We start from the raw sequence: 15,293 nt of genomic DNA, 5'->3' as shown, positions 1-15,293 counted from the left end.
AAGTGATGTAGAGTACGATTGTGTGAACTTTAATCCTCTCATGAGTACGACTGACATCATGTTGTATGGTTTACATACCACAGCAGGGCTTAGACACACACACACACACACACACACACACACACACACACACAGCAGGAGGTACAGTGAGGTTTCTCTGCCTGTCCAACCTTCACTTCAGGACACTGTGACTTCTGTTCTGTCTTTAAATAGCTGCTCTGCTCCATCAGGACCTGACACTTTCTGTTCAAGGTGAAATTCAGCTTTCAGACTAAAATCCAGGGCTGAACTATTCTCCTCCGCTAAGTGATACTGTTAACAAAGGTGCAGGCTCCTGGGGCCCCGGCACTAATGAACCACCTGCAGTCAGAGAGGAAGAAGACAGGATATAAAGCTGTATGCAAAAGTCTGGGCAGCCTTGGGCAAATAACATATTTTGTTGATTTTTGGAGGTGAAAAGGAGTAAATAGAACCCCAGCAGACATTAAAATGAGCTTCTTCAAATGTTAATGCTCTGACAAAACCCACTCTTTATGAACTGCAGTCAGTCAAGACAGTGAAAGTGATAAGAGGCTGGCTTCTGCAACAGGACACTGATCCAAAATCCACCATTAACTACGTCAAGAAACACAAGCTGAAGGTTTTTGAATGACTCTCACAGTCCTCTGACCTGAACATCACTGAAAATCTGTAGGTAAATCTTAAACACGCTGTGTGGTAGGTAGTTAGTTTAGCTCAGCACAATGAGTGGAGACAAGGGGAAATAGCTGTAAAATCCACCTATCAGCAGTTCCAAAGCTAATAACACGTTATCTCTTCTTTTTAATCTGCATAAAACCCAAAGTTTAACAATGCACATTTGTGGCTTTTAAGAAAACACTTTTTAAAACTATTTATTGGCATCTCGGCACGTTGTCATCACCGTGAAGTTGCCATGTAATTAGTGGAGAGTTCAGGAAGTCACTGGGCACAACCAAGAAAATGTGCTGGTTGGTGGATTTATGAACTTTGGACAGAGTGAGGCTGACTGTCTCACCCTGTCTCCAGACTTACTGCTAAACTAAGCTCAACACCTCCTGGATGTAGATTCATATTGACCATTGTGATGGAGGGTGATTTTATATGACAGCAAACAAGCCAACAACCAAAATGTCAAAAAAAAAAAAAAATCAATGCAGTGTTATCAGGATTACTGTCAAATGTAAACTGCTCTTTTTTGGTATTCAATGTTACTACTCAACGCTGCCCAATATAAGATTTATTCTAATAAGATTGTATTCTTGCAGTTGTAAAAAAAACTGATTCTGTTTCCTGCTTGAACAGGAAGCTCCAGAATCACAGAGATAAACCAGATGTTCCTCTATTACAGACTGTCAGGGATTAACACACACACACACACACACACACACACACACATACACATATACACACAAACATGTATACAACACACTGCATGTAGGTTACCCAGCAGGCTTTGCAGGATTTGTTGGGACATGATTGGTTGATCCAGAAGGATTGTGGGATTGGGATTATAATCCACAGATAAGAGAGAGGGGAGAGAGGTTGTGTGTGTGTGTTGTGGTTCAGTTAGTATAATCTGTGGTCTAATAATAGAGATTACCACTCACATTCTTCTGAACATCTACTCACAGTCGTCTGACTTCGCTTCGCCCCCCCCCCCCCCCCCACTGAAGTGTCTCTCAGACAAACACTGACCTCCTTCAACCTCTGACCTCCCTGTGACTCAGTGAGTGTGTGTGTGTCACTGAGGTGAAGAACAGTCTGGAGAAGATACACACTTTAGATACTCTAGCAGTACACAGACTTGTATATAGAGTAGTATACTCCAGAATAACCTGACACTAAAACCCCATCTCTGGCCCAGTGCAGGCTGGGAACGGCTCCAGCACCCCGAGGCCCAAAGCAGGTGAAGAAGAACCATCTATGGATGGATTATTTAGCTGAAGTCCACAGCTGCTCTGATAAATCTGGGTCCAGCAACAGTCTAGTCATCACACCCACATTCACTATTTTCTATGTAAGTAAGAAACAACATGTGTCATATCGGGATACACCAGTTTCCAATTTTTTACAGTGTCCCTGCTTCAGCTCTCAAGAGAAGCAGCATCCGCTCTCTGGACTGAAACATCCAGGCTACTGTATCATCATTACTATGATGGCACATTTTCTTCTGTAGTTCAGTGAAAAATTAAAGAAAAGGAAATGTCTGGTGACTCATAGTTACAGAAATATGTTCCTCAGGTGAGATATCAAGTAGAGTAACGCAAACATGAACCAGGACCACACTCACTTCATAGTGTAGATATTTTTTTACGACAGCTAAACTTTCTATTTTTTTCTGATACTAGTCACAAGTGAGTCTAATGCTGAGGCAGAGGTTAGTGTAACTGGTTAGTGTCTAGCATTGTGTACATTGTGTTTGGCTGAGGAGGCCAAGACCAGAATATCGTTGGAGGTGATCTCCATTTATTCTGACAAAAGAGTTCAATAGCAAAATCCTCAGGCCAACTGTGATCATGCAACCCTACACAAATTAAATGACACAATATGTTAGTGTACTAGTGCACATATTACTGCTGTACAATAGACTCTGTTACATTAATATAAGGCTATAGGCCACTGCCCCTTGGAGGTTTATTATTGGACAGTGCCCTCTCCTGAGATGTTCCTGTTAAACAGTCATTTAATTTGTCCTGCCCTGTGTTTGCGCCACATCCAGTGTGTGTTTATAGGCGTCACATGACCCAACGCAACCATGCTTATGTGTGTTGCCCTTAAGCCAGACTAAGCCAGACCAAATACACTCACTGAGCACTATATCAGGAGCAACATACTAATACAGGACCTCCCTTCACTCTCACAACAGCCTCTGTCTTTCAGCCTTTGAGATTCTGCTCCATGTTGATGTGACTGCATCACATCATTTCTACAGATTTGCCCGCTGCACATTCATGCTGAGAATCTGTCGTTCTACCACATCCCAAAGGTGTTCTGTTGGATTCAGATCTGGTGGCTGGGGAGGCCACTGAAGCACACTGAACTCATTGTCATGAAACCAGTTTGAGTCTTGAGACTTGAGACTCCCAGGAGATCAGCAGTTTCAGAAATACTCACACCAGCCCGCCTGGCGCCAACAATCATGCCACGGTCAAAGTCACTGAGATCACATTTTTTCCTCATTCTGATGTTTGATGTGAACATTAACTGAAGCTCCTGTATCTACAAGATTTTATGTATTGCTCTGTAGACACAAGATTGGCTGAGTGGATAATTGCATGAAAAAGCAGGTGGACAGGTGTTCCTAATAAAGGGCTCAGAGACTGATTTGATTTCAGGTACTGACACCAATCTTCCCAAGTCCATATCACTAAAATGTAGCTAAATCTGGCTGCAATATCCAGACTGGAGCTGGCCCAACTCAGCTGAATATCTGAGTCTACATCCACTTTGATCCAAACTGAAGTGTCTCAACTGTTGGACAGATTGCCAGGAAATCTGGTACAGGCATCCATGGTCCCTTCAGGATGAAATTTAATCACACTAATGTAACATGATCCTCTAACGTTTCATCTAGCGCCATCAAAATTTTAATTTGCCCAGTACTTTGGATGATGACCAAATACCTGCAAAACTAATAACGTTCCCATTAGTTTTTAGCTGTACTTTGTATCTGGTGCTAATTAGCAAAGGTAAACATGTCGAAGTTCAGATGTGAGCATGGTTAACCTGCTAAACATCGCCATGTTAGCAAAGTCACTGAGTATATTAGCCTGCTGATGTTAGCATTTAGCCCAATTACCATTTACATGACTCTTAGCCTTGTTTTGTTTTTTTTATATTTAGTGCGTCATCAGCACATAAACAATAAATAGCACATAAACAGTATTCACAGTAGAAGATGAGGACTTCAAGCTGAAGCCACAAAACATGAACCTGGCCCGAAACAAGAAGACGGCCATGACATCACTTCCTTCTCAAGGTGCTCACTCATCAAACATTCAACAGCTGCTCCACTCAACTAATGGAAGAAGAAACATGAGATAGACAGACAGAAACACACACCTTGGTAGGCAAGTGGTTTAAGTTAAGACACACTCATTCGTTTCCACTCTGTAAAGGTCTTTTAGACAGAGTGACGCCACAGAGGACACAAGGATGTGGGGGGTAAAAATTTGAATTAGTTTCTATGAAACTTTGTGACTTTGTGTTGACAGGGTTACCATTAATTTTCCAGCAGACACACAGACACTGTTTAAAAATCTGAGTCATGTCTACACCAAGCTTAGCTACATCTGACAGCAAATCCTTTTCTTTATGTTTCAGGCCCTCTGTACATGCTATGTCAGCATTTTGCAAAACCCAAAGACTGAGCTTTTGGGGAAAAGTCTCTGAAGTGAATGAATCTGAAAACACTGGTCTCATGTTTTACTGTTGACAAGGAAAACTTGTGGAAAACAATTATGTTGGATCAGTAGAATTTAAGAATAAGTGTGGTGATATTTTATATTTTTCTTACTGTAACAAATCCCACAAAACCAAGAATGAACTGATTCTCCTGGCAAGTGTGGGAGTGTGGGAAGCTCGAGCTTCTTCCTTTGTGCCACAGAGCTCTGTCATTGTCTAAAAACAGTTTAAATAATAAAAACTAATCAGTGAGCCACACTGTTGCACTTCATCACCATGAACACATACTAGTTTATTTTGATTCAATCACACATACACCATCCTGCTGTCATGCTGCCAACAGTCACTAGACCATCAAATGTGGATTACCAGTGAAAATAGTCCCTAACAAGTGCATGAGTGTCTTCCTCTTTGAGTAACAATTGCTGACAACTACAGTGACCACCTGTTTAAGGAAATTATTTTGTGTATTTAAAAATTTAACTATTTATTTGTGAGCTGTATTTAAAGATTTACACCTTCAGTGAGAACCAGTGGGCTTGAAGCTGAGTGCCACAGACAGAGGAGGTTACTGAGGTGTATTGACATTGGTTCTGTAAGATTACCTTATGACCATAAGATAACTGGCCACTGGCGGTAGCCCCAGATATGACAACACTGGCTATTTGTTTTCTACCAAAATATCTGATCTTTCAGAACAATATCCACCTGTAGTGACGACAGTATCATTTATGGTTATGTTTAGACACTCGCAGCACTTAGTTGAGATCAGGAGAAGAACATGGTTTGGTTTAATACAGGAAAAGTTCACAGTGACTTCAAACACAAGATGTTTATTTACATTTAACCAAAACCACCATCTTTCCATAATTGTAACCAAAGTGTTTTGGTTGACTAAACCAAACCACAGACAGGACAGTGGATACAAACCCCAGTGCTGTTAATAAATATGGCACTTCATTTATTCAAAAACAACATTACCTCTGAACATAAACCAGCCAGTGATTATGTTTCCTACAGAACTTATTTGCTGTAATTTCTGGGAGACGTCATGGTCTGACTGTCTGCTGTCTCACAGGTTAAACTCCTGACTACGTCCTACAGCCTCCCAACTGATGACACAGTGTGTAACTGTGTGTATGTGTGACAGTGTGACCTTCACAATCTCAGTGTGTGAGTGTGTGAGTGTGTGAGTGTGAGTGTAATACCTCAGAGACATGAGTCGCAAGGAAACACTTCATCACTGCCGTCCTATTTACACACACTTTGTCTTTCAAACACACACAGTCGACTTTTCCTTTATACTCTGTCCTTTTGTACACATTTGCCTAACTCCCCCACCCACCCCCCATCCCCTTCTCTCTCTCTCTCTCTCTCTCTCTCTCTCTCTCTCTCTGATCGCACATCAGGCCACTAATTGTGTTTTTGATAATCATCCAATCACATTTCATTAGTGTCATCACTTCCTTTTTGTCACATGACGGGAAATTAATTAAAACTTCCTGAGAACACAGGGAGCAGGTGCACACACACTCACTCACACACACACACACACACACACACACACACACACACACACACACACACACACACACACAGGTAGCTCCATAAATCACAGCAGACAGAATGGGAGTAATGAGGTGGCTAGCTGTTAGCGCTCTGTACTGTACAGCACCTAGTTAGCTAAGCACACATACATACACTGTACTCCACATACTGCAATACTCTGAGTATTACTGCTACAGTGAGAAAGTAAAAGAACATCTTTGGGGGAAAGCACAGTTGTTATACGCTGTTGTTAACACAAGCAGTGTGTGAAGTGTCATCCTGTGATAACACAAAACTCAAGTAAAGGTTTTATTTTATTTTGTTGAAAGAAAAGTTCAACAAAATAAAAATTTTGGAAAATTTGCTTTATTTTTAGATGAGAAGACTGATACCATTCTCATGTGTCTCTGTTGAATATGATTCTGGAGCCAGGTGATGTTAGCGTAATGTTTGTACAGATGATATATCGTAGCTTTATATAGTAGCTTATTAGTGCTTTAGACGAGTTGGTAGGTGGAGATACCAGTGGACAGGCCCTGGCTAGCTGTTTCCAGTCTTTATGCTAGGCTAAGCTAAACAGCTAGTGGCTCCAGCTTAACTTTTTACATACAGACAAGCATCAAACTTCTCATTTTATTGTCTGCAAGAAAGTGAATGTACGCATTTCCAAAATTTCAAACTCACTGTTATAATCTAATCTTCTGAGTCACAAAATTGAGAGTGACCAGCAGACCACGAGCACACTGAAGACAAAAACTGCTGTTTCCCTACACAGGATTAAAATCTTGATTACATTTAATTAAATAGTGATGTCAAATTCACAACCCTCCCCCCCCAAAGTTGTTACGATGAGCTCATTACACCTGCTGTCAGTTCACACACATACACACAATGGACAAAATACATAGAGTGACAGATTTAGTACAGAAACAACAGTTTGTGCTTGCATCCGTGTGTGTGTGTGTGTGTGTGTGTTCTCTGTAGGTTTCCAAACTAATCTGTCCTGACGTAACAACATGCTGCTTCTCAATCTGCCCACTCCTGGAGTCCTGGCACGCACACACAAACACACACACACACACATACACACAGTGTTTAGTAATGTTGTCATGCTCTATAAATAGGTAAAATTGATTTGTGTGGAGGAGAACGAGAGAGAGAGTGTTACAGTAGGATAAATCTACCTTTACTGTACAACCAGAAAATGTAAACTAACCGGCTGTCAGCGTGGACTTAAAACTACACACACAGTTTTAGCTCATTAGCGCATCCTAATGTCCCTTTAGTCAGTCTTCAGGCAGTTTGGTGCAGTTTAAAAATGAGTTAGTCCAGTCAAACAGCTAGATTTTACTGACTAACAATCACTTAGTACAGTCTAACAGCAGTGTGGTACAATCCACCAGCTCATTAGTACAAGTTAGTCCAATCAAACTACAGGTTAGTATAAACTAACTAACTAGTTAGTTCAGTCTACAGGCAGGTTAGTACCATCTAAAAACTAGTAAGTCCAGCCAAACAGCTAGTTTCAACTGACTAATAATCACTGAGTACAGTCTAACAGCAGGTTAGTATAAACCAACTAGTTAGTTCAGTCTAACAGCAGGTTAGTATAGTCTACCAACTAGTTAGTATGGTTTAACAGCAGGTAAATATAGTCTAAGCAGTTAATCTAGTCTAACAGGAGGTACAGTCTAACAAATACATAGTACTATAGTACTGTAGTTAGTACAGTCCAAGAGTAAGTTAATACAGTCACCAGCAGGTTAGATCAGTCTGGCAACTAGTTAATACAGTGTAGCAGGTTGGTTCTGATAGTCCAGGGGTTTTCATAATCTGACACTGTGTGTCCCTCCTTGAACAAAATTGGGTTAAGTACCTTTATTGCCGTTATGAGCTGGGTAGTATTAGTGAGTAGTAGTACCACTGTAGTTTGCAGCAGCGGTGTGAATAACTGCATGAATCTGTCTCTTTCACCTCACACAGTATCTCTGCCTCATATCTCTCTCCACACCTCCAACTGCCCCACGCTGCACTGAGGAGGCTCACCTCACAGACATACAGTCTAACAGCAGGTCTCAGAGCTAGTTAGTACACACTTATAGCCCATTAACACTGACTAACAACCAGTTAATATATCTAACCATTGGTTGGTTTGGCAGGTAAGCACTGACTACTGACCAGCTGGTATGGTTTAACAGCAGTACAGTTCAATGTCAGGTGACCGCCCTCTGCTCTGGTTCTTTCTTCTGATTGGGCGATCAGCTCAGTGTGAATGTGTCTCTCTCAGTTTCCCTCTTCTGCTTTAATTAAGTTGATTAGTGTTAATTAGACTCAGGGAGGCCTGAGGCTCACAGAGTGAAGGTCCAAACATCCAAACAAAGACCAGCAGGCACCACCTCAACAGGAGGAAACCTCTTCTGTTGGGAAGGAAGGAAGGAAGGAAGGAAGGAAGGAGGGAAGGAAGTTAGAAAGAAAGGGATGGAGGTCTTGCTAATTTCATGCAGCATGGGACAACAGGAGCGACAGCAGCTTTCCAGGTCACAAAGTAAAGGTAAGAAAAATTGAGGCAGGGAAGAAAAGGAGTTAAAGAAGCAAAGAAGAAGAGAAGGAAGGAAGCAGGTTGGAAAGGAGAGAAGGATATAAGCAAGTAAAGGAAGAGATACAGAAGAAAAGGAGGAGGTATTTTAGGGGGAAAGTGGGAAAAATGAAGGCAGTGAAGGAAAGAAGAAGGTAAAAAGACAAGTGAGAAGAAGAAAGGAAAGGAAAGGAAAGGAAAGGAAAGGAAAGGAAAGGAAAGGAAAGGAAAGGAAAGGAAATATTTTAAGGATAAATCAGTTTTCAAGTCTGTTTCTGTTCGAGCTAAAGAGGGGCGCTACAGTCAAGCTGATTAGACATCATTATCAGATTGATCAATGCACACACACACACACACACACACACACACACACACACACACACACACACACACACACACACAGTCATTTTGTCACCTATGTGAAAATTAACAACATCTTCATGACAGAAAGAGAGAGAGAGAGAGAGACAGGACATCTCTGGACGATTCGGACTGTGTGTGTGTGTGTGTGTATGTGTGTGTGTGTGTGTGTGTGTGCGTGTGTGTGTGTGTGTGTGTGTGTGTGTGTGTGTGTGTGTGTGTGTGTGTGTGTGCGTGTGTGTGCGTGTGTGTGTGTGTGTGTGTGTGTGTGTGTGTGTGTGTGGGCTTTGTAACGGATTATCTGACAATAATGAAGCATGTTCAATACACACACAAGATTATACTGACTATCTGTCTGTCTCTACTTCAGCCCTGATTTCAAAAGAGTCACTTACAGTTTTTAGATTTCATTATAGTCTTGATGTAAATTCACATCTAATGATTATTTTTCATTATTGATGAATCCTCTGCTTATTTTTTCAATTATCTGGTTAATGGTATGGTTAATAAAACAGCAGAACACAATGGAAATCCCATCACAACTTTCTAGACCTGATTAAATGTCTTGTTATGTTTGGAACCAAAAATATTCAATTTATTGTAATGTTAAGAGCCTCAGGTTTGAGAACATGGAACATCTAATGTTATTTTGGCTTGAAAGATTTCCTACTGTACAACTAAGAATGAACTACAAAAAACTGATGAAATTCAGACTGAAACAGAGAGGTAAACTACAAAACAAACAGGTGCAGTGGTGGAAGCAAATTTTCAGTCTTTTAACTTGAGTGGTAGCAATCCACACTTTAAAAATACTCCACCACAGGTTAAGTCCAGCATTCAAAGTAGAAGTACAAACATATCAGCACCGAAATGTACATTAAGTATTAAAAATAAAGGTTGTCATTATGCAGAGTGGACTCTTCCACAGTATTCTGATGCAGTAACTTGGGGGTAAAAGGTTTGATACTGCTCTCATATCTACCAGTTAAATATGTACCAGTTATATAATATCTTAATATGTTAGATTAGCTTAGTTTATCTTAGCATAAGGACCATAAACAGGGGGCCAGGCTCTTTCCAAAGGTAATAAAATCCTCCTACCAGCACCTCTAAAGCTCATTTTCAAACACGTTATATTAAAAATTTTAGAGGATCAAGAGTAAAAATACTGTATTCAGGTGAATCAACACAGGTGTTGTGTTATGAAATGAATTAACCACTGGTGCATGAATGTTGTTGTTGGTCAGAGTGCCGCTAATTTCAACCTCTTGATAAACTATTGGGTAGTTAAATCTATAAAAATGTATTAAATAAATGTGCATTCATTTATGTTAAATCTTAATTTGCAAAGTAACTATCAACCACAGCTCCATGCTGCTTCTGCACCACTGAATTTCCAAAGGAAATTATTTTTTTACACCTGCTTTTACTCTATTATCTGACATCTGGAGTTACTAGTAACTTTGTTATAATCAGGATTTATTATTAAAAAAAATATCTGCATTGAAAATGTAACTTAAGTAAAAGTACATAAGTATTATCAGTGAAACGTACTCAAAGTAAAAGAAAGCAAACCAGGAAAGTGCACTCTGTCAGCATAAAACACTTCCATTGGCCAGTACATTTACTTTGGATATTTAACTACATGTCACTGATAATGATTATGTATGTTAACTTCAAAATGTTTAATCCTGCACTTTTAATTGTAATAGAATATTTTACGGCTACTTCTGTTCAAGTAACAGATCTTTATACTTCTTCCATCACAGTTTAAAACTTTCAGCAATTTCATTTGACTTTCACAACTTTTCTGAAGGAAATATTGTGGTGTTTACAGACACCTGTACTTACTAGTTATTTTACAAATTACTATACTACATACAAATCAGATTACAACACATATTTGACATTATACTATTTTTCAGTTGTGAAATGTACCTAAGTACATTTACCCAAGTATAGTACTTAAATACAAATGTGAGGTATCTGTACTCCAGTCTACTTCTAAGGGAAATATTGTACTTTACGCCACTATATTCATTTGATTCAACTCCTTTTACAAAATAAGATTCTGAATACAAAACTTTTGAAGAACTTTTAAAACATGATGCACTGAAAAGAAATGAACAACATTATCCAGATCAACTTTGAGGTTTAAGGAGTTATCAATTAATCAATTAATTGATTAGGCAGTTATCAAAAAATTAATCAGTGACTATTTTGATAACTGATTAATCATTTAGGTAATTTTTCACGCAAAAATGCAAAACGTTTCATGTATTCAGCTTCTCAGATAAGATGATTTTTCCTCGTCCTAACTTACAGTAAACTGAATTACTTTGACTATTTTAAAGACCTGTGACACCTTCACGGGTCTTGTTTCTTATATGTTTCTTATATTTTTCAAACCAAAGAGAATGAAAATAACCAGCATATTAACCCGTTAAGAAAATTATCAGCAGTCTTATGTAAAATAGGTTAGAATGAGCTCCACCTCAACCAACCACAAGAGCAAAATGAAGCTTGGAAATTAATGCATTAGTAATAATCATATACAAAATAAAAGGATATAGGCCATATAGTATATTATTAAATAGCCTATATTCTACAGTACACTCACATTTCTCTGCATTTAGTATTTTCACTTGTTAAACTTCATTTCCCTGACAATACCTGTGAGCTTACTTTTACATGTTTACAGTGTGGTATTGGTACTTTTTTCCTTAAGTAAAGGACGTGAATACTCCCTCACTCCTGCTCTTTTTACAGTTTTTACTTAAGAAGATCTGTGCACTTCATCCCCCACTGCCCACCAGACAGACAGAGGATTAATATTTAGACAGAAAGAGAAATTGATGTGGAGACACAAACTACAGACACAAAAGTGTTATCATTATCAAAAATACTAAGAGAAAAACAAATGTTTGAAAAATCTGACTTATTTCTCCAGGCAAACACAAGCAGCCTGGAAGTGATCCGGACAAAAACCGTCTCCGGTATTTGCGGTTTAAAGACTCCGCTGCTGGTTCTCGGTTACCTTCAGCTAACATGGAAAAACATAATAAAAGAAAGAAAGAAGAAGAAGGGAGGAGGAGGAATAAAAGAGGAGGAGGAGGAGGAAGGTGACTTACCGGAGGAGGTGGAGGAGTAGGTGATGGATGGATGAAGAAAGTAGAGTCCTGTAGGTTTGAAGCGCTTAACTCCGTTCACTCACTCTGTCAGCTGCCGATCATTAATCAATAATCAATGCTGAACGTGCCTGGGTATCCAGTCTATGAGTCCGAGCGGGGGATTGATTAATCAGGCATCGATGATCCATCCATCAGGTATCACTCCGGACACTGATCAACTCTGTCGGAGCAGCGGAGAGCTGCGCGCCCTGCGCCGCACCGAGAGCCGAGCCGCGGGACTGCGCATGCGTCACACACAAACACACAGGGAGGGAGAGGGGGGAGAGAGACAGACAGAGAGAGACAGAGAGAGAGAGAGAGAGAGAGAGAGAGAGAGAGAGAGAGTCTAAAATTGCATCCAATAAAAATAAAAGAATCACAGTTGGATGGATTTTAGAGGACAAAAATATCTGACACCAGCTTGTTACCTATGTGTGTGTGTGTGTGTGTGTGTGTGTGTGTGTGTGTGAACAGCAGGTTCTGGTTGATTTGTTGCCAGATTTTGTTGTTGGCAAAAAAAACGGATAAAATCTATTTTAAAACTGTAAATACTGGCTACAACACACACACACACACACACACACACACATACACACACACACACACACACACACATACACACACACACACACACACACACAGTTCTCAGCTGTGTTCAGTAGCCCGTGTTCTACCTCTCTCTGTGTTTACAGTCAACTCACCTGTCCATGTCATCAGGAGGTGTCAGGTTAAAGGATCATTTCACAGTTTCCTTGGCAGAGAACTGACATGATCGCTTCAAAGAGTGCTGCAGGGACTCAGAGATGAGGAGTGGGCTGCAGAGGTCTGGTACGATCAACTTCTTTCTGGCTTCACACCGTGGACGGATCATGAGACGATTAGCCCCTGAGCACAAACATAGAGACGCAAGAGCCACGGATTCAAAGTGACACAAAACAATTACTGCAGTTCTTTGTAGTTGTCTTGTCTCTGTCTTGGGTCTCTGTGTTATTCCTTGAGTCTCTTTGTGGTTGTTTTATCAGTGTGTGGTTTGCTTTACGTCTCTGTGATCTTTTTATGAGTCTCTTTGTGACTCATTTGTGCTATTAGGGCACCTCAGAGTGTATTATCAGTGACTTACAGATTCGTCAGTGCCAGAGCTCAGACAGGCAGACAGGTATCATGTCAGAGGGCTGAGGCATTTCACACTGCTGCTCTGAGAGAGATACTTCTGCCTGTCTGCCTGAACCTCAGCTAACTGACTGTTGCCGACTTTCCAACCAAACTAGAGCATGTTGGGAAACTCCACTCTTCCAACTTAAAGGATAAATCTGGTGATATTTTGTGTGTTTCTTGTTGTGAACAAATCCAAAGAAAAGACCCAAACCAACAATGAACTGATTCCTCTAACAATACTGTCACTGTATGAAAGCCTGATATGTCTTATTCCTCTGTGCCACAGGGCCCCATTGTTCACATCAGTGACCTAAACTGTTGTAATCTGTGACATTTTCCTTCACTGCCGTGAACACACACTCTGTAGTTTATTTGATTCAGTCCCACATACACCTCCCTGCTGCCATAAATACTCACTAGTGCGCCAATCATGAATTAATCCACAACTGAAAATAGTCCCCAACAAATGCACAGATTCCTCCTGTTTGAGTAGCTGTTGCTAAAATCAACAGTACCCACTGGTTCAGGAAATTACTGATCATAATTATCAACTGTCCAGGATGATATATATATGTGTTAGGCCATTAATGACAACAGTGTCACTCATCTATGGTTTGTCCATTAGTGAGTGACTTTAATTTTCAGCAGTAAAATGTCTTGTCCAGTACAATTCTTGGTCACAGTTGTTAAGAACAAATATAAAGGAAACTTAAACAAAAATCTAGATTAAAATAAATAAATAAAATTAATATTGATGGATATATCATTATTGTATTTTTTTAACTAAAGTACAGAGTGTAATTATTGGCCTAAAATATTCTGTATCAGTCAGGCAACAGTCTTTTCTTGGGATGTGTTACAAACAAAAATATCGAACATCACCAGCCTTGTCCTTTCAATTCTGAATAAAGTTTCTTTAGAGCAGCAATAATCAACATTTCTGCGTTAACAGTGGATCACATGATCACTTGCATGTGAAAGGGTTTTTCTGGAGCTTTACTGCTCTGGTTCACTCACCGCTCTCATAGCATCATGTCAATGAAAAAGCCCTAATTACACACTGCACTACCTGCTCGGCACCAAACCAGAGCTCAGACAGAAGGAATATCTTCCCTAAATTCAGTCTATAATCAGTATTGTTTAGCTGTGTTTTGTTGCTTTGTGCTTCTTGCATGGCTCCATGAACGGTGGATAATTTCTTTATAATTCAGTACAACTCATGCTCCCTGCTGCTCTGCATGGTTTGCTGCGCAGACTTGAGGAAACTTTTTTCAGTGTTGCTGTCTTTATAGCGTCTGTGAATGTGTGTTGTCCTTAGAAATACAATCAACACATGAAATTAAAATATCTCTGGAAACTGGAAAAGCTCTGTATTAGAATTTAAGATATGGAGAAAGAGGAGTCCACTTCTCCTCATCATCTTCTCACTGATCTTCCAAAGGTCCTTTACTTCATCCTGTGTTCCTCCTTTTCTGAACCCCCCACCCACCCACTCACGAACCTCAGCTGAGGACCTTGCTGTGGTTTCCCAGAGTTCATAGCAGCTACCAGGTCCCAGTGGATCTGTTTCTCCATTTGCTGCTGCAGCAAACCAATCCGACTTCTCTGCTCCTCAGGACATTCAACCAATCCCAATCCAGCACTGCAGCGACCCACTTACACACACACACACACACACACACACACACAGAGGCATCTCCCCCTCTCACCTTGAACATCACATCAAGGTTGTACAAGGATACAGCAGAGTGTGAGTGTGAGTGTGAGTGTGTGTGTGTGTGAGAGAGAGAGAGAGAGAGAGAGTCAGGCTGGCAGTAACAGGGAGTGAAAACAGTACACACACACACACACACACACACACACACACACACACACACACACACACACATATATACAGTCGTCCTCAAAATTATTCATACCCTTGCTGATTCTTGTGATTTTTTTCATTTAGTGATGAAATAAATGCTTGTTTTCAAATTTGTGTTTTAGCTTCATGTGACCAACAATTGAAAGAATGACAACAATATAAAATAATTTTAAAAAATCATTTCTGGGGTATT

The 15,293-nt window shown here is 40.1% G+C and overlaps 1 protein-coding gene across 1 annotated transcript in view; it reads right to left on the bottom strand.

Annotated features, from left to right (window-relative positions):
• Positions 1–12,288, bottom strand: part of znf385b (zinc finger protein 385B) — a 58,283-nt gene extending 45,995 nt beyond the window's left edge. The window contains exon 1 of the mRNA XM_071480257.1: positions 12,040–12,288. The gene's annotated coding sequence lies outside the window, so the exon portion shown is untranslated. The remainder of the gene's footprint in view (positions 1–12,039) is intronic.
• Between the last annotated feature and the right edge of the window lie 3,005 nt (positions 12,289–15,293).

This window comes from Trachinotus anak, unplaced genomic scaffold (assembly GCF_046630095.1).
Source record: "Trachinotus anak isolate AG129_WGS33_773 ecotype Australia unplaced genomic scaffold, CSIRO_AGI_Tana_v1 ptg000001l, whole genome shotgun sequence".
Lineage (NCBI taxonomy): Eukaryota > Metazoa > Chordata > Actinopteri > Carangiformes > Carangidae > Trachinotus > Trachinotus anak.
This window is presented reverse-complemented; position numbering and strand designations above follow the sequence as displayed.